Source organism: Lontra canadensis, unplaced genomic scaffold (assembly GCF_010015895.1).
Source record: "Lontra canadensis isolate GAN:19392208 unplaced genomic scaffold, GSC_riverotter_1.0 scaffold97, whole genome shotgun sequence".
NCBI classification, from domain to species: domain Eukaryota; kingdom Metazoa; phylum Chordata; class Mammalia; order Carnivora; family Mustelidae; genus Lontra; species Lontra canadensis.
In genome coordinates, this window is record NW_022631091.1 from 6,033,211 (window position 1) to 6,059,657 (window position 26,447).

Below are 26,447 nucleotides of genomic sequence, written 5' to 3' on the forward strand. Positions count from 1 at the left end.
TCCCAGGCTGTCCTCCTCCAGTGTCCTGGGGAGCCCCCACCCCCGTGCTGAGTGGTGCTGTCCCCGTCGCGAAGGCCACTCCACGGCTCCCACCAAGGGCCATGGCACGCCGGGCTCCTTCCACACCCTTTCCGGGTCCCCAGACAGCGAGAAGGCAAACCTACCCCCTTCCTCCACGGGCACCCAGAGCTGCGGCTTTTCGGTCCGTGGTTGGGGCGCGGTGCGTGCTTGTGGGGACGCACGCCCAGGGGCTGCCTCGCAGGAAGGGCAGGAACATGCCACAGCCTTGCGGTCAGAGCACGGCTGCACTGGCCACGGGGACATGGTTACCTCTTGTGCTGACGCACAGAAGGACGGACTGGGAGAGCCTGAGGACTTGCTCCAAAACATGTACATGCCAAGACACCCTGCGAGACTCGCACCCCACCAACATGCGTGCCCCGGGCACATCTGGTGGTTGGAAACCCTCAGAGACCCTCAGGGAGAACTGGAACGGCCCCTGCGAGGCGATACCCCCTGCTCTGAGGCAGGGGAGCCTTTCTCGAGGCAACAGGGAGACGGCCCTGCGGGATTCCTGCCCCACGCCGGCCAGCTAGGGGACCTCGGACAAGGGACACGGCTGTGAGGCTCACCTGCCCCCACGGGAACCACGGTCTCCTCCATGCCATGGGACGTGTGGCCCCGAAGAGAGAAGGAAGGGCTGAGACACGCAGCGGCCACACTAGCCGTCCTGCCCTTCCCCGGAGCAGCACCTGCGAGCCAGGCTCTGGCCGGGTGCCGGGGTCATGACACGGAGCAGGCGTGACCCCGCCCATGAGGGGTCAGCCAGGTCCACGCAGGGACAAGGAGCTGCTGTGGATCCCGGCAGAGGCTCCCGGGCTCCCCTCCCTGCACACGGCATTCGCCCAGAGCAGCAGCTCCCCACAGACGAGGACCGCGGAGCAGCCGGTGAGGAAAGCACCAGCCCTGGGGTGACGAGGGGGCCAGGGGCACATCCTGATGCTGCTGTGCCCCCGAGGCCCCTTGGTAGAGAAGGGGAGGCCCACGGGAAGAACAAACTCACAACAAAGGGGCAGGGAGTGGAAAGCGTAAGAATGTTGGAAATGGCATCCGTCTGGCTAGACTCAGGGTGGGCAGAGCCGTTACCTCCGAGGACTCGGCACAGGGGCGGCCTGAGTGATGCCGGGAGGGACCGGGAGTGTTCCTGGGAGGACACGGCAGCAAAGGCTGTGCCACAAAGCGCGTCCAGGAGTCCAGAAAGGGAAGGACGAGAGTCCTGGCCATTGATCCCGGTGTGACCTGAGAAAAACCTGGGTCCCCTGTGGCTCAATCTTTGTTTAAAGTCACATTCAGGGGATGCCTGGGTGGCTCAGTGGGCTGAGTGTCTGCTTTGGGCTCAGGTCACGGTCCAAGGGTCCTGGGATCGAGCCCTGCGTGGGGCTCCCAGCTCAGCGCGGTGTCTGGGTCTCCGTCCCTGCTGTGCCCTCTTTCCCGCTCTCCTTCTCTCTCTCACATAAAGAAATAAAGATCTTTAAAATAAATAAATAAATAAATAAATAAATAAATAAATAAATCCAGTCACATTCACGTCACAAAGGCTCGCTGCTGAGAAGGAAAGTGCTCGAGGGAAGGAGCGGTGGGTTTTTGCCTTTTCTGCCTCCCACCTTCCTCCTGCTCCTGCCAACACACACACATGTACATGCACACATGCACTTGCACACACATGCACACCCTCATGCACGCACACGCTCACGCACACACTCATGCACACCCTCAGGCATGCACACACACACGCACGCACACGCTCACACACACACTCGTGCACACACGCACTCACACGCTCATGCACTCACACACGCTCACGCACACACTCATGCACACACACATGCACGCACACGGGCGGAAATCCAGGCTGAACGCCCAGCAGCACTCCTTAACATTCCGTGCTGACATCCCTGCCACTCCCTAAAATTCCACACTCACAGCAACTGCTAAAGATCTGTACTTTTCTTTGTGCCCTTAAACCTCCTCATGGGTCATGTTGTGGTCACGACCCACCCCCACCCACCATGCACGGTCGTCCCTCTGGGGGCTGTGAGGCCTGGGGTCCCCCACCCCCGGCCGGGAGACCTCCCCGTGCACGGACGGTGCACAGCGTGGGGACCCTCTTCTAGAGAAGGAGTGAGACACGGCACAGCGGGAAGTAGGAATGAGAGGTGTTTAGAACAGAAGAAAAATCCGAAACAAACCCTGGCAGACGCAGTGAGCACAGGAAGAAAAGAGGAAAACTCGCCTTTTTTGCTAATTAAGTGCCTGATGATGACTAGTGTTTTGAAGCATTTCCTGCAGGGAGATCATCAGGCCTTCCCTCCGGCTCCGTTTGAATAAGGCCCCCTCCGCTCCGAGAGGGCTCGTCCCTTGACCGTGGCCCACGCGGGGGGGGCTGTGGGCGTGCTCCCATGGGGTCTGCATGGCGCTGGCCTGGGTCCACCTCGGCTCCCTTAGCCAGGCTGTGCCCGGGAAGCTGCAGCTCCAGCCTCCGGCGCCCGTCAGAATGGCCTGGAAGCTTCTCGACGTCCAAGCCTGGCCCAGCCCGGAGAGGCAGGGTCCGGGACTTCAGGGCCCACAGTACAAACCTCGAACCTCAGGACCCGAGGACCCATGGAGGGAGAGCTGCTTCCCAGGAGCCGAGAGGAAGGTATTTTCAGGTTCAGTGTATGAGCTTCTGCCTCACATGGGCCCTCGTCACTACTCACTCGCCCCTCCATGTCCAGGCCGCCTGGCGGTTTCTCTCTTGGGGCCCCCAGGCAGGGGCCCACAGACTCGTGGCCATGGCTCCAGCACCTCTACCCCAAGGGGCTTAGACTAGGGAGCGGCCCTTTGACCAGAAGACAGGAGAAGAGGGTTGTTTTGAAAACTAAGTTTGCACAGCAAACATGCGTTCATGTAGAACAGACGATAAACATTAATTTAGGAGACAACGTTCCTAAATACGCTTTTAGTCCCACTTTCCCTCCTACAGACGCCCGTGGTTTTCCAAGTTCACCTTGACGATGTTTGGACTTCACAGTGGTGCAGAATCAATGCATTTCACTACAAATTGTGCTTGGAGTTTTGAATCTGGGTCTTGTCCCCACCACAGACACTCAGATCCTCGCTCGGGGCACTGGGCCGTGGCCCCGAGCAGCAGCTCCATGCCAGCCACGTGACCACAGGGGGCCGCGGCCAACACGGGCTTATCAGGAGGTCACCCCCTCATCAGTCAAGGAAGACCTACACGCTCGGTTCCCAGGGTCACCACGACACTTCGCACAGACCGGTAGGTAGGACGGTGTCCCTGGGTCTGGAGGCCATGCATCTGAGGTCCGGGGTTGGTGGGGACAAGTGCACGGCACCCTTCCTTCCAGAGGAAACAGGAGTCCACAGGTTTTGCTATATTTCCTCTAAAACTGACAAGTGACGACACTCACACAGACCCCTAAAACTCCTCTCCAGGGAGAATGGGAAGGGCACCCAGGAAGGCCACAGTCACCTTGCCCTTCCCGGGCCTCCCCCTCCTGCAGGCCCAGCCCTGCGCCCAGGCCCCACGGAGAGGCCCATGGAGGGGCTGGGCCTGCCGGTGCGGGAAAGCATCCGTGTTGACGGGGTGCGGCTCCTCCAAGGCCTCAGAGTGGATCCCTGTGGAAAAGCCACAAAGCTGGGAAATAGGCTTCTTCTCAGACAGGTCCCGGGCTCGCCCGAGGGGCCAGGGTGATAGAGACCTGCTGGCTTGACCTCTATGGCCTGAGACCGGCCAGAAGACACCACCGGGTGGGCACCAAAGAGCAGGAACGCTGCGGAGAGGATGTGCAGGCGACACGGAGCCCGCGGAAGGTGGCCCCGAATGCCTTCCCGCAGGGCCAACCCCTCGAGCCCGCACCGGCCACAGCGCCGCCACCTCTCCCCTGCTCTGTCTCTCTCTCTTTCTGTCCCTCTCTGTCTTTGTCTCTGTTCCCGTCGCTGTCTCTCCCCTTGCCCCTCTTAGGCCCCCAGTCTTACCACCTGCCACATCGTACGTCTGCTTCTGAGTCTGTCTTTCCATCTATTAAGTGCTGGCGATGAAACTCTAGTGACCACGAAGGACGCAACGGAAGGAAAGCGGCTTGCACTGTGTTGGTGAGCAATAAGTTCTCAATAGAAGTGTCCGGGGCTTTAGAAGGGAATGAGTTAATGCCGGATCTGGAGGAATTTCTCCAAGGTAGGGAGTGCCATTTAAAAACAAATATATATTTTTTCTTTTCAAATTCTAGTTTCACAGTGCCTTTCAAGTGAAAAACAAGCAGAAAGGCCAACCTTTTTGTGTCCTTGGTATCTGGTTACAGACCAGCGGTGGGTAAAGGCCAAGAGAAACCCAGGTTAAACAGAGGGTGGTTCTGGACGCGCGCCCCGGCCATCAGCAGCTGACATTCCCCCGGACCTTTAACAAAGGGGATCGGGTTCCCACCCTCTCCCTAGCCCAGGATGCGGGCGCACAGAGCACACATTCATCCCACGGCCCCATGGGGCACACAGCTCGGGACGTGTGGGCCTGGCACTGGGCTGACATCAGGGTCCGCCTGGAAGCGCAGGATACAGCTGCTTCGAGATAGTGTGTGTGTCGACCTTCATCCGAGACCCAGCCCTGCAGGCGTGGGAACGAGGAGGCTGGCATCAAATCACCCAGGTTTGCGTTGGTGGGCGGGCCTGCCAGAGACGTGCCCCGGGAAGGTCAGGGCTAAGCGTCTGGGGACACACGGACTCCCCGCCTCTCCCAGGGGAGTCGGCACGTTGGAAAGGACCTGGCCAGAAGGAACTCTGGAGGAACCATGCTTTTCATCAAATTGCTTTACAACCAAGATGGTCTGATTCTAAAGCAGGAAAGATGCGAAGGGGTAGCCCTCACATTGTTCTGCCAAAAGCCCATGAAGGCAGTGGGATCGACACCTAAACCCCTTCTGCTTCCCCAGTGGCCGCACAGGGGCCCGCCTGGCACAGGAGTGGTCCGGGGCATCGTTCTGGAAAGGTCTGGGGACAAAGGGCCTCCCATCCGCCGGTGCCCCCAGTGCTGGCGCAGCACTGGGTAATGAGAGTCTGCTGAGAACAAAGGAGTTAATTCCGTAGATCTCTGATTTTCAACTGGGATTTCATCAGGAAGCCCCAGACAAAACAGATTTTAAATTCCCTTCAGTGTTACGCGCACAGGGGCCATGTCATGTCCTTTGTGTTCTATTTCCAAAGCTGCTGATGAAAAACATCTCAAGCTGAGTCACCCCACATCAGCCCCGGTTCGGGTTCATTTCAGTCCAGGGTTTCGCTGGGGCTGGGTGGGTGTCCTGGTGCTGCCTCCCCGAGCATCTCCGCCTGGACAGCTTAGAACAACAGAAACCGTCCCCTCCCAGGTCAGAAGGCCGAAGGTCTGGGTGTGGGCAGGGCCGCACTCGCCGGGAGGGGCCGAGGGGAGGCTCACCTCCCAGCCCTCTGCCCTCCCATTGCTGGCCTCCTCCTCCTAGCCACCCCACCCCTGCACCTGCCCGAGTCACCCCTGGGTGCTCACATGGCATTTCCCCTTCCTGTAAAGACTCAGTCACTCTGGACTTGGTTATATCACAGAGACCCCACGAACGAAGTCACTTCCCAGGTACAGGGCTCAGAACCTGGGGGGACACAGTTCTACCCCTAGCAATTACAAACTCAAATTTGAGGTATTTTTAAAAACAGACGCACCCTGTGGCTCTTCCTCCAAGGCCCAGAATCTACTTGAACTAGCCTGTTCTGTTTTTCCATCTCATGCCTGGTTAATTTAAGTCCCTTCAGGGCACAGAGCAAGCATTTCTCAAATAGCAACGGATCCCCTCCGGCTCCCCACTGAAACCACCCCAGCCCCGAGCTCAGTGTGCGGTTCCCCGGCTTGTTACCGAGACCACCCTCTGGAGGGCCAGCCCAGAGCCCAAGCCCCACGTTCAGAGTCTTTCTCTGGATGGTTCTTTCTCGGAGGAAGCTCCTGGTGCCGTCAGTGTGAGCACGTATGGCTTGGGGTTGAGCTGCCCCCCAGGAGCGCGGGGAGGGCCCCGGGGTCACGTGGGGACAGACAGCTGGTTGGGGGGGACTGTGGTTTGGAGGAACAGGGGAGTAAGAAGCCCCCACCACTGACCGGCCCTGGGTGTCAGATCCCGCCACAAAAGGGCTGGCACCAGCCACCCTACAGGCTGAGAATTAGCAGGAGGGAGGACGCCTGGCTGCTGCTCGGCTCAGTGCGAAGCAGGAGGAGAAGATGATAAATATCCACGTTCCCTATGACTGACAGAGTCTTCATTTGCATGTCATTCATGAGAAATGCTGATAAAGAACCACTCACAATGCGGAAAAAAAAGGAAAGGGAAGGGAAGGCAAGGGAAGGAAAGATTGCTTTAGTTGAAAATAAAGGGGTTTGTCTCAGCGGGAGATGAAATATTCACATTAACTCCCAGGATTTCCTGTGGTCCTGTTGGGGTCTTAGACGCTTGCGGCAGCATGAGCCACACGTCGCCATTTCATACAAAGTCAATGTCAAAAATGACACTCCGCGAGGTTTTTTGTTTTTGTTTTCTGGAAAGCAAGAGATAGGAGAGAAATTAATTCACAAGGACACTGAATGCTTTAACAAAATGCAAGCAGTCAACAGATGAAGACTAGAAAATGAAAGACTCATTTTTTCGGACTAATTCGAAAACAAGCAGGGAGACCCACAGACTGAACACAGCAAGACTGACTGTGTCCCTGAGAGAGAGGGGTAAACAGCCCGGACCCACAGTAGCGGATACGCGATCTCGGGGAATAACTCCAAAACAGACGCCCCCACCCCGAGATTGCTGAGTATAATCTATTCTGTTCTCAAAACAGGGGTAAAGACCGAAAGAGCCCATCAGATAAAGCTGAGAAAACAGCCATTTCTCGGAGATGGGCGCACACGTAGGGCAGCGACCTTCCCTGTCGGGCTGCCCTCTGCAGGGTCCCCGCCTGGAGGGTGCCCACCCGGAGGCTGGGTGCCCGTCAAATGCCCTCCTTCAGGATCCCTGTTGGGGAATGATGATCTGTGCGTGCGGTTGTGCCTCTCCCTAACTGACGACCGGGAGGAGCCTGAGCCCGGGTTTCTGCTGAAGAGGTGGGTGTTTGGACATCGCCCGGAAGGCTGGGGGCCGGATGACAGAGGCGAGGACAAAGCGGGAAGAGAGCGCGTTACAGATCCAACACTGATGGCCCAGGACTTCTGCTTAAAGCAAGCGAGGAGCGCCATCCACGCAGGCCCCACGTGATAAAGTCTGGATGGGACCTAAGGAGCAGGTTGCTTTGTTTAGGAATTTTCATCGTGTAGGAAAGAACTTGAAAAACAAAGAAACAAACAAAAAAAACTGTAAGATTATTTTTTCAATAAAGTGTATGTGTTTAGAATCTGAAAGGGTTCCAGGTTGGTTTTTAAACGACGTGAGTTTGAAAGCTTATCTGTGGGTGAAAGCCTCGTCTGCATCTAGCACCGACTGTGGGTTTACTGACTTCTGACACCAGGTCCTGACAGTCTGTAATGCATTCTCTGTTCAAAGACACAGCTTGACGGAATTTTCGCATGAGGCATTGCTGCTTCGGATCATTTGTCCGATGGGGGGATGTGATTTTTGTACATTTGCATGTTCGGTGTTTGAAGAGCGGTTTTCTTGAAGGAGCTCAAACCCCCTCGCGAGTCTTGGCTTCATAAGCAAAGACTACAGCACCGGATTCTTTGAGCTGATCCTAGATTTCACTTCTGAGTCCCCAGGCCCAGCCGACAGGCGGGAACTGCCACAGTCACTGGGCCCGCACGGCCTGCGGCTGGGACCACAGCTGGAACAGATGGAGACACTCGCCCTCCCCTCAGCTCCCCAGGGCAGGAGCACGTCACGGACACAGGCTCTCCTCCAGACCCCAGGACACTCCGCGTTGAGGTGGGGAGGGCACAAGGAGCCCCCAGCAGCACTCACATGCATGTTTCTCTCTGGACTTTGATTTCAGACAAATGGTCTGAAAATGTTAATGTCTCATCCATCAACTTCTGTCCATGTGTGTCTTGGAATGGAGAATGTATTACATGCTGTCAAAAAACCAGTGCGGGGAGCACACAAAAATCAGACTGTGCTAGATGCAAAGAAAGTTTTAAATCTATAAACGGGCCTAGCCATGGTCCCGGGGCTCCTTCTCTTCCTTCCGAAGCCTGGTACCTTCCAGAAGCACCAGTGCCCTCCCACGAAGTTGCCTGGGAGAGGCCCCGCTGCCCAGAAGTCTGTGAGTGTCCACAGGGGAGCCCAGAGCTGGTGTCTTGGCCATGTTTCCAGCCCCACGGCCCAACACAGCTTGAGCTTCTCAAGTGTATTCATGTGAAATCAAAGCTCCCCATCACAAGTAGAGCAGTGGTCCCATGTTACATGTGATGTCGTACCGACGTCACCAGAGTCAGATACGTCAAGAACTCCCCCTGCCGACAAGAGCTCCTCTCCTGCAGGGGGCTGGCAGCCTTGGGCTTGGACAGTGACCTGGGTGTCTGTGGAACACACTGTGGGGGGACAGGAAGCCCATGGTATGTGGCCCCAAAGGTCCAACACTATGACCTGTGAATGGGGTTGGGGTCTCAGTCCAAGGGTTCACATGCTCAGTGGCCGAGAGGATGTCCGACTGCCTGCCCAGGAAGGGGTAGCTGAATGTGAGCGAGATCAGAAACCATCAGTTTCCTTAGACCCTCTCCACAGTTACTGGAAGTTCTACCACATTTTCCTCAAGAATCAAGATCTTTCAAAGCGTTAATTCATAATGTAAAGGATCAGTTGGCCAACTCAGCACTTCCGTCCAGAGGCATATGACCACAGACACCAAGCACCCACCTGGTGATGGAATTCAGCAGCACGGAGCTCCTGAGACCAAATCCCTATGAGTTTCTAATGGGTCATGGAGCTAGGAGCCTGGGAAGGGTGCGAAATTAGACTGCTCACGCCTCTGGTACCATGAAGAGAGTTCCTTTGAAATCCGGACGATTATTCTCTCCTCCTCTAGTGTGTAACCATCTGACACTTTCAAAGAGCGTCATTACAGGCAATCACTTTCCATTAGTTATTGTTCCCCGCTGTCCCTGCAGTCTGGCTCTACCGCCAGCCCACTTGCTCAGCTCAGCAAGCCAGTGCAAGAAAAGACTCACTGACTTCCAAGAACAAACCAACAGAAATCAGAGTAAAAGAAAAAAATCCTCCTTCCATATTCCCAAAGCTAAACCCAGGAGTCGAAACTAGTAGTCCTTTCCGTGTGCTGGGGCAGGAGAGCCATGTGCTGCTAGCCAACCACACTGTACCCTCCCTAATGATGTCTTCCCAAAGACCTCCAGGTATATGTGTGCACACACGTGGACACACACACCCCAAACCACTACCATCACCTCCCTACTCAGAGAACACACACGTACACCACCACCACCACTACCACGAATGCCACCACCACCACCACTGTTACCACCATCATCATCATCACCACCATCACCATCACCATCATCACCATCATCACCATCATCATCATCACCATCATCACCACTACCAGCATCATCACCATCACCACCACCATCATCATATCGTCAATATCTGCACTACCTTGGGTTGTTTTTGCACTCATTCATTCAGCATTGATTAAATATTTCCTTACACACACTGGCCTTCCCCCTTAATTCAGCATTAATTAACTGCTTCCTATAGGTACTCATCACTTTGCTGGGCTGTGGAGAGGCAGAAATAAATAATCCATATTCCCTGTTCTTAGGTCTCATAGACTGTAAGGGATTTAAGGGACACAGAAAAACAAACTTAGGCCTTACTGTAAAAATGCACTTTCTTATATAAGTCAGACTCTAAAAACCAGGGTAGCAGAGCTCTGAAAGAGAGCTTCAGTGTTTAGATAAGGAGTGGTACTCCCTGGCTGAGGGAACAAAACCCAGCAAGCTGAGAAACCTCCCTCATCACCTCCCACCCTCCAGCATGGATATCGATGCCTCCGCAGAACACTTGTGGGGGCTGAGGTCTCATCCCCACGAAGGTGCCCACGCGGAGATCGGGGCTGGCCTAGGCGTGTTCCTCAGGAGGTGGGTTTGGGAAGGTGCTGCTCGTGATGGGGACTGGCCACCAGGTCCCAGGAAGCTTACGGAATTTCTAAGAATGTACCTAATGACACATTCCCCCAGGAGCTAATGGAATACTCTTCGTCTAGCCATATCGGCATGAAATACCAGCAGCGCGACCACACTCGGCCTCCCTGCAGGAAAGGGGGGTCTGGGAGTTCGTTCATCAGACCGTCGCAGAGACAGATCCGCAGATCAGTATCCAGGGTCACGAGGTCACATGCAGAGCACGTGTTAGTCAAGTGAACTTTTTCAGAAGAGTGTCTCCTTTTTGGAGCTGGTCAACAAGGCTCCACCGTTCGTAGAAACCACGGCACACCCTGAACTCGGCTGTCCCTCTTCACCTGCAGGGTCACTGCACACAGAAAGCCATGGCGGCACTTTCACAGCGGACAAAGAACAGTCTCGAAATGCCGTAATGAGCCCAAGTAATGCTCATGACACGACAGGTGCCAGGACGTTGGAGCTCATCTCTCTACGGTGAGTGAACCAAACTCCTGCAACGTTTCCCACACTAACCTCAGTGCGACGCCACAAGACCGACACGTCCAGATCTGCGTGATGCGGGGCTGAGTGAGAAAGACCAGCTGTCGAACGGGATGACTTGTGCGAACCTGCGTGAGTGAGCGAGCGTGTGTGTGTGCGTGAGTGGGTGCGTGAGCGAGCGTGTGTGCGTGTGCGAGCATGAGTGGGTGCGTGAGTGAGCATGTGTGCATGCATGTGAGTGTGTGAGCGTGCATGTGTGTGCGCGTGAGTGTGCGTGTGCGAGCACGAGTGTGTGCGTGCATGCGTGAGTGTGTGCGCGTGTGTGAGTGTGCGTGTGTGCACGTGTGTGTGCACATGCACAGAGCCTGCCTATCCAGAACTGAGTGTGTGAATGTGTGTGTGCGCACGCATGAGTGTGTGTGTGTGCGTGTGTGCGAGTACGGAGGACGGAACTGGGAGGAAGTCCTGTAAAACGTTGATGACAGCTATCTTGGTGGATGAAACTGGGTGTGGGAGGGAGAGTTCTTGCTCCATGGCTGTTAATTATTTGCACATTTATTTCAGAGAGAGTGTGGGGGGGGGGGGGGCAGCGGGAGAGAAGCTTCAGTGCACGCCCTGCAAGTGCAGAGCCCAACATGGGGCTCCATCTCTCCGCCCTGGGATCATAACCTGAGCCGAAACCAAGAGTGGGATGCGGGGGCGCCTGGTGGCTCAGCGGGTTAGGCAGCTGCCTTCGGCTCAGGTCATGATCCCGGGGTCCTGGAATCCAGCCCCCTGTCGGGCTCCCTGCTCAGCAGGAAGCCTGCTTCCCCCTCTCCCACTCCCCCTGCCTGTGTTCCCTCTCTCGCTGTGTCTCCGTCAAATAAATAAATAAATAAAATCTTAAAAACAAAAACAACAACAAAAAAAAAGAGTGCATGCTTAACTAAGGAGCCACCCAGGCGCCCCTAGAGTATAGGATTTGGAGCCAGAGCGACCAGAGGTCAAATCCTGGTTCTGAAACCATCAAATTCACTCTTCGACAGTCACTCCTTGAACCTTGATGTCCTCAGCTGTAAAACGTAAGTCACAAGAACACCTTGCATGGACGTGTATTTGGGATCAGATGAGAAGTCCGTTACCATGTCCTACCTGCTCCGTGGTGGTTGCTAGGACTTCCCTTTTTTCCATTTTTGAAATAGAGACATGCACGCATCTGGAAAAAGCATTTTTTTTTTTAAATCCACATCACTTAAGCCTGGGGCTTCTCGTTCTTTTTTCTTAAAGACAGTGTAATCTAACGCGGTATTGGGGACACTGTCGGTCAAGCAGTGTGACACGGTTCCCGGAGCCTCACACCACGGATGTCATCTGTGTCGTCAGCCCCAGAACGCAGGAAGCAGAGCTGATCTCTTCCACACTGGCTCCCGCCGTCTCTCTCCCGTCCTCTGCGTTCATCCAGACGCTGCTCAGAGCCGCCCCGGGGGAGGAGCCGAGGGGACGTGGGCTTCAGGAGACGCCCCCGCCTCACGGAAAGCACTACAGTATCCGCCCTGAGCGAGGCCCGCTGGCTCTGTGGGACGTGGGTGACCCCGTGACAAACAAGAAACTAAGATGCTAAGTGGCGGCCGGTTTGCCGGGTGACAAGGGGGCCCTTCCCCCATCGGCCTCTCGTGTCCACACACCCATCTCTCTAGCCTGCGGGGTGGGACACTCTCCGACTCTTCCCAAAACACAGAAGCTTCCCCGGGGCTGAGAGCACGGCTCGAAGCCACCTCGGCGCCCATCACGTCACTAGGAGCATTTCACCGACGGCTCTTCCAGACAATGACACCGGTCTCCCACGCCAGCTCACGACGTCACAGCAACGATTGAAAATCTCGGCACCTGTGCTCAGCCACGAGTCTTACTTCCTGCTGTGAGGCTCCCCCTAAAATAACAGGAAGCCCAGGGACGTCTGCACCACAGCCCAGACTCGGGGTGTGAGCCTGACCTGCCCTCGGCGCAGGATGCCCCCTCCTCGCCTGTCCTAGGACACGCGGGGACTTGGATGGGATTCTCCGCCCCTTATCGACCTTGCCATTACCGGTGAGCTCCCGGTACAAGGCCCTTGCTGGGAATCAAAACTGACATGCTTCAGCAGTGGCCTCAGCAGTGGCCTCAGCCGTGGCCTCAGCCGTAGCCGCTTTGATAGACCCGGTAACCAGTGTGGGTCCCTCTTCAGCAACTTTAGCCAGAAAACAAGAATCAGGCCTGCTCGTGGGGTGCACAGCTCCCTCGAAGGGCCAGCGTCAGCGGCTGATTGCATCACCTACATGAACACGAGCAGACTGGAGCCACAGATGTGGCTGAACACGTAGCACGTGTGTGTGCTAAAATGCCATTGGTATATAGTACTTTAAAATACGTAACGGACACCTAATATAGCATATTATATACAGCTACATTGTAGATGTTAGCTACACACATTTTAAAATCGTGGTGGAACACTAACGGCCTGGGGCTATTTGCTGTCTAGACTTCAGGGGCCAGGTGGGGTGGACTGGGGACTCTCCTGGGCTAGGGGACTGGGCCACTTTGGTTGACTGTCATAACTCCCATAGTGGTTCCTGACTTCCGTTACAAAGCAGAGGCGTCTCCCAGAGAGCAGTAGGGATGCGCGCACCATAGCAGAGATGGAACTGGGGCGGGAGCTTCTCTGGTCTCCGCTAAGACCCGGGATGTGAGCAGGGCGCAGTCAGGACAGAGGGCCAAACAGAAGAAAGCTTCTGTCTCTAGAAGGAAGAGAGGAAAGGGGCTTGGGAGTGGACATATATGGGGGGGTTCTGTGGGCCGGCATGGGCCGCGCACCTCCCGCAAGCCAGGGCGTCCCGCTCTGTGCCGTCCATGTCCCACCCAGGTTGTCCCCATGGGTCATGTCACTGCTGGCAGTGCCCTGGCCGCTGTCCCAGGGAGCAGGACCCACGACTCAGGCTCCCCTCGGCCAGCCCACTTTTCCTGCCCCTGTTTTACACCCCAAAATGTGTCCTTAGCTTCACCTGTGCCGGGACTGGGCACCAACATGGCTTGCAGACCTCACACTTCAAGTTATTTATAGCTTTTCATCACAGCCCTAAATAACACAGAAAATTATCACACATCACAGTTATTTGAAGCCACAAAAACGTTCTTTCAGCACTTTTTATTTGCAGCAAAGCCTTCAGGCTCCAGAGCCCAACTCCTGTGTGGGGGTGTCCCTCTGCAGCGGGCCCTGGCTTCCCCAGGGTGTCGGTTCTCTCTCCCCCTTGTCTCTGGGGACCCCAGCTCCCCCGGGCCCCTCTCCTGAGGTAGCCTCATGGGTCCCCAAACGAAGAAAATCCCAGCTGCTCAAATCAGAACTACTTCCAGGTCATGTAATAGGATTCTGCTTCTCCCCAGGTCGGCTGTGGAATTGTTTTTCTTTTCTCTTCTTTTTTTTTTTTTTTAAGATTTTATTTATTTGACAGAGATCACAAGTAGGCAGAGAGGCAGGCAGAGAGAGAGGAGGAAGCAGGCTCCCCGCTGAGCAGAGAGCCCGATGCGGGGCTCGATCCCAGGACCCTGAGATCATGACCTGAGCTGAAGGCAGAGGCTTTAACCCACTGAGCCACCCAGGCAGCCCTGCTTTTCTGATTATAAAATTACCTGATGCTAATAGGGCCTAAAGCATGAGCCATGTTCATGTGCTAACAATTTTTTTACGTTAATTGTTTTTCTTTAAGAAATATTAGTACATAGTTCAAGATGTCGAGCTACAACGGGTACCAGGGCAGTCTGCCTCCCACCGCCATCCCCAGCCACCCACATTCCTTCCCTGGATGCGACCAGTGGAGCCAGCTTCTCCTGCATCTTTCAAGAGCTATTTTGGCATCAACAGATACACTCGCACAATTTCAGGAACTGCAAACTGCGCACAGCCTCGTGGTCTGGGAGGACGACATCCATGTGGCGAGCCCACCCCCCGGGCTTCCTGCTCCTAACGCTGCATCACGCAGACAGGCCGCCCGCGCCGACCCCTCTCTGTCTTTCTGTCGCGTCTGGAGCCCAGGGCCAGTCGCCAGCCCAGACCCGGTCCAACCCAACTCACTCAAGTCTCTGCTGACTTCACTCAAGGACAAGAGCGCGTGAAGTTTCATTTTTCCTGTCGTTTTGAGATGCCCTGATGAACATTATTAACGCCTGTTCAACCCACAGAACCCCCCTCCACATTGACTAGAAAGCACCATGTTTTCTTTTCTGTCCTTTTTTCTGCCCCAGTTCAGGCTTCCTGGGGTCGGTTCCCACGTGTACGAGTCCAGATGACCGTCTAAAGGCAGCGTCATTTAGCTCCGAGCAGCTAAACCCAAAAGGGAATTTGAACTTTACTCAAAAGGATGCTAATGGACACTTGCCCATGGGAAAAAGATACACTTGCCCCAGTACCCTTGAACCACTCGCTTCCATGCGCAGAAAACAGAGGAATCCCAGAAGCGGAGCTCGGAGTGGAGGACACACGCCCCCGGGCGCACGCGGCAGTCTCCCGCACAGACGGGACCAGATGGGGTGGGACGCACAGCCCAGGCCGGACGCTCTAACGCAGAGCAAGAAATAACTCTCCCGGGGACGAGGTCAGCCCTTCCCTGGGGGCGGCTGGAGCGACGGCCCCCTCCCCACCCCCTGGGCGGCCACCCCGGGTGATCACGACACAGCTGTCCACATGGCCTGGAACATGTTCTACTTGTTATTTGTTCATTGTTTTTATTATGTCTGGTTAGCCACTGTGTAGGACGTCACTGGTGTTTGATGTAGTGTTCAGTGGTCCATTAGTTGTGTGTGACACCCAGCGCCCACCATCCACGTGCCCTCGTTCATGCCCGTCACCCGGTCACCCCATCCCCCACCCCGGCTCCCCTCTGAAACCCTCAGTGTGTTTCCCGGGGTCCAGAGTCTCATGGCTTGTCTCCCTCTCTGATTTCTTCCCAGTCGGTTTTCCGTCCCTTCCCCTGTGGACCGCTGTGCTATTCCTTATGTTCCACAGATTTCAAAAGAAAAATATGGACACAGACGGAACACCTGGCACTGGAGAGAAGATTCACATAATCCCAAAGAAACGTTGGCAAACGGGCAAGACAGATAAATGTAAGAATTTGTTAAAATTGTTCTCAAGTTTTCCAGCATTTCACTTCCTAGGTGTTTAAATCACCGTTCGGTTTTTGTTATCACAGAAAACTCTAATATTGAACTACACTCTCTTTAGGGCTGTTTGATCAGTAAATCTCAAGGCCGTGGCATTGCCTCCGAGCCTCCCCGTACGCCAGGCAAAGAGGTTCCAGAATTCCACCGACTAAACAGTAAAAATCATCTGTGTGGGTATTTAAATCAGTCCCCTGGATTTCAAAACGAATGTTTCTTTGGGTCATAAAATGTCTACAACCTGGTTCAGGTGCCAGGAGACCTCGCGAAGGCACCCACACCGCGGGGCCACCAGCCGAGTCACGGGGGTCCCACAACACGCCGTCCCCTGCAGCGACTCGCAGGCACTTCTGGTCCACGCTCAGAAGCTGACGTGTCCTCACGAAATCAACACTGCTCGTTCGGTAAACGCGCTGTGGGAAAATTGAGAGGCAAATGCTCACGTCGACGGAGTTTGTTGCGGGAAGCCATGACCACGACCGACGCTGCCATCCGTGATCACGTCACAGCGAGGGTGGAGTAAACTGTCACTTTCCTTGGGGCGACATGGGGAATGAGGGAAACCCCCACAGCAGGATGTGGTTTTGCCGAGACTGGAACAGGCTCATTGACCATCGCTCTCCAACGGCCCGGAGCCGGCCCTAGCGGCGGCCGTGGACTTGCCCGCCTCCCCCGCCCGTGGCTCTGCAGGGTCGCGGTCTCACTGGAGCCACGCAGAGTTTCCGTTTGGCTACTGAATCCGTGCGGGAGAAGAGCCTCCACAGGTGATGACTTCCACGACGGTCACTTGTCGTCCTGGCAAGGACACGATGCCACAGCCACCAGCACCCTGAGCACCGTCCCTTCCGCCCCGAGGCCCTCTCGCCCTCCCCATCTCTGCTTCTTCCCAATGACCATGATCGCAGAGTTCAGCCCATTCTTGGGGGCGGAGGGTGGAAGGCTGGGAGCTCAGGGACCCTCCTGCCTTGGAGACATGGCGGGACATTTCTTTGGACACGGAGCTGTGCCTTGGGTGCCCACCTCCTGACGGGCAGCCGTGGCACCTGGGCCCAAGCAAACCCACGGCTCCTATAAAGCTTGGGGGGCTCCACGACCGCTCCCGCTTTGTCGGCCAGAACACATCCCAGGGCCCGACGCAAGCCTGCAGGGCTTCCACGCTGCCCCGAGGACGGCAGGTACGTGCAGAACACCCCGTCTCTCCCGGGCGCTGTCACAGGAGCTCGCCACCGGCCACCGAATGCGGAACACCTCAACACAAGGTGAAATGATGCACGACAAAACCACAGATTTTGCAGGAGCTGCTCTCCCATGGGTGAATGAAGACAACCGTTCTCTCACGCAAACACTGAGTACATGAGGACCATCTCCAACTGGCTACTGGAAGGAGCTCCTGGGGGGCTCAGTGGGCTAAGCCTCTGCCTTCAGCTCAGGTCATGATCTCGGGGTCCTGGGATCGAGCCCCGCATCGGGCTCCCTGCTCAGCGGAGAGCCTGCTTCCCCTCTCTTTGCCCCTCCCCCCTCAACTCAGGTTTTCTCTCTCTTTCTCCCTCTCTCAAATAAATAAATAAATAAACAATCTTTCTTAAAAAGAGAAGTGCTTAGATCACGGAATGAGCACAAATGCAAAAGGCAATTCTTGAGTGTCAGAGAGGCCTTTGGGAACCCAATCTACGCTGACCTTCTCTGCGATCCTCCTCGACGCGGGAGGAGACGTGATGCTACATCACATTCCACTGAGAGAAATTACCCCAGAAGCCCCACGTGACACTTGATTCTTTCCTTCGTTTTAATAAGGATTCGTCACTAATGCAGTGAAAACCTAAATTTTATTCAGTGTGTGAGGAAATAGATGTATTAGTCACTCTCCTGGTTTTATCTTTCAAGATAATGTCCCCAACCAAAACTCTTTATACCATTTGTTTTGAATTTGGGGGCCCATGTTAAGCAAATTCACTTTAAATGGATCGTGAGGACCTTCTGAATAGGGCTCGGGACTTAGGCTCAGACACCAGGAGATTTAAGCTCGAAGGTCAGGGGTCTGCGACAGCTCGGTGGCTTCCGTGACTTTGGGCGTGTCCTTCAGCCTGGCTCTGGCGGAGTGCCCCCACCCGCCTCTCGCTGACACCGGCAAACACAACAGCCGGCGTGGAGAAGTCTCAGAAGATGATAGGTTTCGCTATCAAGATTTCCAGGCCACCTAAGTCTGTGTTTAAAATCCTACTTAGTCTCTTTATAATTTTATGTGTTATTTTAGGTTTTCTAATTATAGTAAAGTTCACATAAGTAAATTAAGCAAATGTGCGGAACTAAGACAGCCTACACGTTTCAGGTGGTCATTCCACCTGTTCTGGCTGGAATCCAGGATGGGTTACATAACAAAAGGAGGAACAAACTCAGAAGAATGTGATATTTGTGCAGGAAAATTAACACGCACCGCAGGGATATAATTAACTCTCCTCAAGGAGTTTCTGCGCAGCGGGGCGGAAACTCGGAACCTTTAAGAAGGAACCACGGAAACTCGTGGTCCTTTAAGAAGCATCAGATGCTGTGGAGACAAAGGAGAGGCAGGAACTCACATCTGTACACACATCGCAAAGTGTCTCTCAGCCGGCCCTGCTCTCCGTTCACGTTCCCTGTCACCTCTGCGTGGGTGTAGCGGAGGAGCCATTGAACGGAGGTTGTTGTAAGAGAAAGAAAGAAAGAAGAGAGAGAGAAGGAGGAAAGGAAGAAGGGAGAGAAGGAAGGAAGAGAGAACAGGAGGGAGGGAGGGGGAAGGGGAGGGGGATGAGGGAAGCAAGAAGGGAAGACAGGAAAAGAGGGAGAGAGGAAGAAGGAGTTCGCTGCTTCTTCAAATTTATATTGCAAAAACGTTATGATGTACTTGGTATTTTTCATTATTTGAAATCCAATAAATTAGTCCAAGTGTGAAGGCTAGTGATTACAGCAGGTGACGATCACTTCTCAGGGACAGAAAACATGTTTTCCCTCTGAGTCCTACTGGCAGGTACAGCCAGGAGGCCCTGAGAAGGTGTTCTGTGTCTGAACTGGGGAATCAGCAGGGGTAAAAACTGCACGGGAAATCCTGTGTCAGGAGAGACCAGTTCTGGGTGGAGGAAGCCACGGAGACACGGGGAGCCCAGTGCGTGTGTGTGTGTGTGTGTGTGTGTGTGTGTGTAGGTGGGGTTGCAAGGGACGGGTGTTGACAGCATGTGTAGTACTAGACAGAAAGGAGTAGGAAATGAAGGGGAGAAGAGGGCAAAGGTCAAGCACAGGAAATTTGCGCATCATTCTAATGAACTGCGATGACACCATCAAGGTCAGTATTAAAATGCAGGGTAAGGACTGGCCCTCTCTGAGCTGGATGAGAGTTACGAACCCTCCCCTGGAAAGTGCCCACATGTGCGCTCACACAGACGCACGACGCCCAGCACACAAGATATTCATATACCCACGAGCTGTCAAGCAGCTTAAGAGCTTTACTAGCTGGAGGGCCGTGGGGGAGGCAGCTCGCCGAGCCTCTCCCTCCAGCGGGAGAGCAGAGTGCAACCGGGAAGGGAAAATTGGGAGAAGGACCTCATGATGGCCAAGAAACACACCCCTCCACGCCACCACCGGGACAGAGGAATCCACCCTTCGTCCCCCATCAGCAGCCCCCTAGGACTCAGACTACACAAAAGAGGAAAAACAGGAAACCCTGGGGCTTCAGCTGTAGCTCAGAGGAAACCTGAACCACCTTAAGGAGAATGGAAGTAGAAAAAATGCCATCTGCACCACGTCCAAACAACCAGAGGGCTGGACAGAGCAGATAAGAAATACCATGGAAATGGGGAACACCAAAGCCGCACATGGAGAGAAGGAAGTGCGGCGCGGAGAGCTGGTTAAGACCCAGGCTGGGAAGAAGCACATCTCCAGGACCAGAGGGAAACCCCCACCGGGCTTTCTAACGTAAGAGGATCAGTTGCCCTAACCAGGAGAGAGCCATGGGGCAGGGCTGTGGCTGGCAGCCGGAAGGGAGGGATAGTAATAGAGACGAGACATCCTGCACAGAAGGCAATGGCGTTGCCGTGGTAGGAGACCGGGTAAGCAGTGACGGACTCTGGTCATGCGGAAAGGCAGCCTGGCCTGCTGGTGACCGAGCAAAGATGCATTTATGAAGTATGATGTGGTACATTTCATACAGGGGACAAAGATGGTCGTCCCTCCTCACTCTCTCCGTTTGACCTCAGGGACAACTCTGGCCACCTGCTGTCTGCTTCCTTTCTGACTCATCTTCCCCGGCTCGTCTCGCCCATGCTAGACTCCCTAGACCTCATTCCCGCTACTCCTTCTCTTCTCACCCTGTACCGCCTCCCGGAGAAATCTCATCTGTGACCACGCCTCCAGTCAGCCTTCAAAGGACGCTGACTCTCGAACCCTTATCCCTCGCCAGCAGGACCTATGCACACAACTGCTGCTCAGCATTTCCACGTGGACTTCATGACTCGAATTCAACGCACTCAAGATAGACTTGGTAGACTTCACGCCCACCGTGGTCATCTTCCGGGTCCTCCATGCTGGCCCATGGTCCCACCATCAGGGCAGTTCTGCTAACCAAACCGGGCCGCCTCCAGCAGCCTCACCTCCAATCTGTGCTCAGCACGTGGTAGTTATGCCCAAGTGCCCCTGACTTCACCCACTTTCCTCCATCTGCCCTGCTACCCTCTTGTCCAAGCTCCCTGTGCCCATCAGTCCTCCTCAAGGACACTGACCACCCTGACTCCACATGGCTCTGCTCCCTTCTGACCCACGCAGCGGGCTCCTGCAAGAGTGACAATGGGGACTCCCTTCCTAACTTCAAGCTAGATGCTCAGCCATGCTCTTGGGGCATGATGGCCCCATAGCCTAACTGGTGTAGCCCACAGGGATTCTTTCAATGTGGGACACATTCCAAGACAATCCAACCAAGATTATTTAAACTAAATCCTGAGATTTTTAAAAACCTCTCAAGGAAGCAGACTTTTCTTCCCCACTGGCCAAGAAAACAGAGCTTGTACCCAGATGGCCATTTTGGAACAAACCTCCCCGCCTCCTGTCTCCATCGGGAAGGGAGAGACTGCCTGATAACAGAAACCATTCCAAGAACTGGAGCCCAAAGTTAGAGACACAAACCAGGTCACAATATTTTAGCTTGGATCCAGTATCCCTGAAATGTATTTAGTGACCTTGGCTAATGATCTCACCCACTTTTTCTTCCTAAAACAATTCGATTCGGGTTTTCTGTGAAATGGAGCAAAAGCATCCTGTTATAGTTAACATGTGGGTCATCGTATGTCATTACCCTATTGGCAAAAATTCTTCAAGTGTTTGGTTACTCATTGTTCTTATGATAAAACCCCAAAATTTTTAATAGGGTCTCCATGGCCCTGATCTCATCCATTTGCCTTTCCAGTCACATATCAAACCACTCTCTACACATCGCTCTCAGCATTCCAACTGCACAGAATTCATTTCAGCTCCCTTATCACGTTCCTTCATACTGTAACATCTGTGGGCTTAATTTTTTGTCTTGAACGCTGTCACTTACCCATCACCACCCAGGTGACTCATCTTTCCCTCCAGGGAGCCGGGCAAAGTTAAATTCCTATGACATACTTTATAGAGTCGTGGTTCTTCCCTCCAAAATGCCTTCCACAGCTGATAATTAAGTACTGCTTAGTTTGACTATTTCATTGTCTGCTTTCTGCACTAGGTGCCAAGCTGTGTGAGTCCCCAGGGAGCTCTCCTGCTCACAGTTGCATCAGTAACACCTACCATAGCAGCACATAGTAGGTGCTGAAAACCGCCTGTTGGTGGATAGATGGTTGGATGAATGGATGAATGAGCAGATAGACAACCAGGTGGATGAAGACATGGATGGGTGGACGGACAGGTGGATGGATGGATGGATGGAGATGGATGGATGGATGGACAGACAGGTGGATGGATGGATGGATGGAGATGGATGGATGGATGGACAGACAGGTGGATGGACAGGTGGATGGATGGATGGATGGAGATGGATGGATGGATGGACAGACAGGTGGATGGATGGATGGATGGATAAACTGTCAATTAACTCTTGAGCTAGGAGTCAGAAACAAAGAATGAGAGGATTCAGACTTGAATTACTAGGTGGAGATGGTATCTTTAACTGAGCTATAGAGGAAGAGAACCTGGGCAAGGTCGTAGTGTGTGCATGTTGCTATTGAAATAGTGGGAGGGAGAAACAAGTGAAATTAAGTTTGCGGATGCAGCCCATGTTCCCCACCACCACCGAGTGACATGTGTCGTATCAGCCAGTCAGTAAGACACGTTCAGACAATGGCAACCAGCCACTGCTTTCATTCCACAAGCTGTAGACACACTCAAAATGCGTATCTTATCCGTTTCCTAAACCTGCTTTGTCCCGTGTGCACAGCCCGGGTCCTGTCGCTGGGTCTTCCTTTCTGAACACTCACTCGGCTTCAAACACTGCAGTCCCGACCGTCACGGGTGCCCCTTTCCTGCCCTCGGAATAATAATTGTACGTGACGTCGTGTGGACGTCGAGCACGTTTGCGTGAGTCGCTAAAAAGGGTGTTTTTGCTCAAGACTGAAAAGGACAAATCGTCAAGCTTTGGCACTCGTGAGGCTGAGCGGGGCCCACGGCGCTGAGACGGCACTGGAGAGAGAAGCTGTCCCTCAGAAATGAAACACCGGGGCCTGCTGCGTCAGGGGCGCTTACCCGCCGCCTACACTCAGACGGCTTGATCCCCTTAGCCTTGTCACCAACCACTGTTTTCTGATTATTTAGAAATAAGTGATTACAAAGACAGATTATTTCAAGTATTTTATACAACGAGAAAAATGTTTATTTTATGTGAATTTTTCCATTTTTGAGATTTTGTTTTTCCTGGTAGGATATTCCTCTTCGTGATGGTTGTTTTTTCTTCTTTTTCATTATTTTAGGGTTTATTTATCTAGTTTGAGAGAGTGCGTGCGTGCACGCAGGTGGGGGGAGGGGCCGAGGGAGAGACAGGGCCCCCCGCAGACCCCCCACCGAGCACGCAGCTCCACGCGGGGCTCAATCGCGCAACCCTGAGATCATGACCTGAGCCGAAACCAAGTGCCGGACGCTTTGCCGGCTCCGCCACCCGGCACCCTGGTCATGGTTGTTTTTGAATGTGAATGTGGCGCGTGGTGACTCTTAGGTACAGTTCACGCCTAGGTTTGTTAAACAGACACAGAAAGCAGGAGTCTTTGACACATTAAAAAAATGGATACGGGAAAACAGAAAAATAATTCTTCCAAAGAATTCCGTCACCCGTAATTAATTGTAACCCGCATGGTTGCATCAGGGCCCGAACACTGCCCCTGCGACCCGGCCCAGTGAGCTCACAGAAGAAGCCACACATGGAAACCGACGGGGAAAGCCTCCCTGAGTGAAAATACGTATGGAAAAGTGCGTCGCACACTTACTTCTGGTTGCCACACCGGGACCGGGAAGGGCCCAAAGAAGGGAGTGACCAAGCAAACTGCTGCGTTCGGCCCCGGAAGGGCAGGGAAATGGGGCCGGTGCCCAGAGGCCGTGGTGGAGGGAGGCTGAGAAGCGAGCCCAGCAGTGGCGGAGGAGCCGGGCCGACGGCCGGCCGGACTATAGGGCTGAGTGGGGCCCCCAGGAGCCCTCACGCTCCCTTCTTGCTCAGGAACAGGACTCTGGTGACGGTACTTGCACTGAGCACCCGGCATGCTGGAGGGGAGGACGGCTTTCCCAGCCTCCCTTGCAGTGTGGGGTGCCAGTGCAGAACCCAGAACAGCGGGGAGCAACCACAGGGGCCTCCTTGCAAGAAGGAGACCCCCTTCCACCTCCGTCCCTCTGTCCTTTCAGCTGGAACGCTGGCTCCAGCTTGAGCGGTCCTGAGATGTCGGAGACGTCTGAGCAGCGGGCACGGCAACCCCGGGCAGTTCAAGGACACGGGTGTGTGCACGCGAATCCGTTGTAGCCACGCCCAATCCTAACTAGCACATGACCTAAGCCCCGGGCGCAGCTGGTTCCTGACGAGCTCGGCCCTCCCGGGTGCACCTGGGAAAGGGGCCCAGGGCTCCGTGCCGGGGGAGCCCTCTCCTTGCTCACTGACTTGGCAAATGGGCTGAGACGTACACATGCCTGTGAACACAGACACGTGAACACACAATACACAGGTGAGCGTGCGTGCACATGTGTGGACACGGGCAAGCATGCGCACACGTGTGAACACATATGTGGGTGTGTGTGAGTGCGTGTGTACACTGTTCCTTACACCACGTCACTGTGAGCGTTAAGCACAAAGGGGACAGACACCTGCTTGTTCCAAGGGACCAGATTTCCTACCAAACCAATGAATTCTCGCCAAGCGTCAGAAGCAAGCTGTGGTACCCGGAGGCTTCCTGACTGTAGCCAGGACGGCGCACTCAGAGCAAGAGAAAGCGGAAGCTTAAAACAACTGTCGGTGCGCCCAGCGCCTTCTGCACTCGGGCAGCCGTCGGCCAGGCGGAGGGAGTTGGGTTGTGCGGCAGGAGAGATATTTAAATTCTTCTATTCTGAGTGCTGCAGAATCTCCTGTAATACAGAAAGGTTACAGCAGATGGGAGAGGAGCTGGTTCTAATAGGAATATTTATTAAGCAGAACGACTTGCGCTGGTTCCCGGGCCCCAGAGAGATCTCTCTTCTCTATAAATGGCAAGAACGCCGCTCTGTCAGCGAGTGGTGGAGGGTTAAACCAGGCAGAGAACGACCAGGTAAATCTCTTCCCGATGGTCCCAAATCTGTCCCTGCATCTTGTAGGCCACCCCCCCCCCATGCACCACCATCGCCCTAAACCAGGGGCAGGGACGTGCTGAACGTCCTTGTCGCCGTCCCAGGTTTACATCAGCCCTGACAAGTCTGACGTCAGCCACGCTGGAGCTGAGAGCAGCTTTGTTTGAATCAACATCAGCTGTGCAAGGCGGAGGTGAGAAACGATGCAAGGGTCGATCGTGTGTCAATGTAAGGGTGATGTGTTCATTGAGGGAAGGGGGCGCGTCGAGGCAGCTCCCTTTGTCCCATCTGGGGGGAGCCGTGCCACAGGCTCCCTGCGGACATGGGAGCCGGGAGGGAATCACGGGGCATCCCGGGGATCGGGGACACACAGAAAGGATTGTTGGGCGTTTACCAGTATTCGCGACCACGAGCCTCATATCCCTTCTGCCAGAAAGATGTATTTTATACGCACACACAGGCAGACATAGGCACACAGACACACACGGGCACGCGCAGGCATGTACTGAGAGCCGGTTGTTAATCATCTGCCAGCATTGTGTCCCCGCCCCCCGCCCTCCCTCCACTTCTCCCACACACGCTCTTCCCTGATCTAAAAATAAATTTCCTATATCAGAGCCGGGAGAAATCCTATCCAAGTTTCGAGGATCCGTGGTAAAGGCGCCATTGTCTTCCCTGGAAATCTTCCAGAGGCAGAAACACACCTCCTCAGTCCTTGCGGAGCCCGCCCGGGGTGGAGGCTGGCCGGCCGCGGGGCTTCAGGAAAATTCGGGCAGGAGGGCGTGGACACCGAGAACCCACTCTCGGAATTTCACGTCCGAGCCCTCGCCTGCCTCAGAGAGCTGGTCCGGAGCAGCTCGTGGATGCCACCGAAGCCAGAAACATTTTTGGAGCCCCCTCCTCTCCCCTCCTCTCCCCTGCCCACTCCCCACCCGCGTTGGGCCCTGCTCTCGGGCAGCTTGGGAGGCACCCGACGGAGCCGGTCTTCCGTCTGGACTCCCCCCAGACGGTATTATCCAGCAGCTGCATTCACTTGGTTTACGCAAAACCTCCCCCCGTCTGCCTGTTTGTAGAAGGAAAACCCACCTTCAGAGGAAAAACGCTGCCCACAGACGAGGGCGGCCTGGATGGCAACGGATGCCTGGTCTCTGCCCGCCGCACCCTGGCCACACGGCCGAAATAAAACACGTTCTGGGGAAATTTCAGAAGAACTTGGCAACGTTGTTGAGCTGAGCCCTTGTCACAGGGTGTGACCTCCCCCGCCGACAGATGGCTGCCGTGGGACGCCACACCCGGGGCCCCCTTTACTCCACCAGGGCTTACAGCCTGGGGCCGGAGGGGCTGGTGGCCTGCTGAGTGCAGGCCCCTGGGGCTCCCTCCACCTCCACCCTGCACACCAGGCCCAGGTTGGGGCCCGATGGGACTGGGTGTCGCAGGCAGTAGGGAGCCCAGCGGGGGGTGGGTGGCACCCCTTGCTGAGCGCCAGTGGGTGGGGTCAGGTGCCAGGAGGACTGGCAGGCACAGACAGGAAAGGGTGACCTCGGCCGGCTGTGCACTTCCTCTTTCTCTCCGCAGGGCCCCACCCCTGGGGCACTTGGCCGCCATCCGACAGGTGCAGAGGCAATTGGCAAAGTGCTCTCTTCCCAGACGCCAGCCCCTGTCTCAGCTGCACGCTGGGCCTTGGGGGGGGGGCGGGTGTGGCGACCCTCGGGGCCTACAGGTCCGCGCTGACATCGTGCAAGTCCCCGTTCTCCTGATCCTGGAGTCCATCCCCAGAACCTTCCTCCCAGCGAAAATGCAGAACGCGCCAGCGGGGTGGCGG

At 54.9% G+C, this 26,447-nt stretch overlaps 1 pseudogene; it reads right to left on the reverse strand.

Annotated features, from left to right (window-relative positions):
• Positions 1–821: 821 nt before the first annotated feature.
• LOC116854975 lies at positions 822–26,425 on the reverse strand (annotated as a pseudogene).
• Positions 26,426–26,447: the final 22 nt, after the last annotated feature.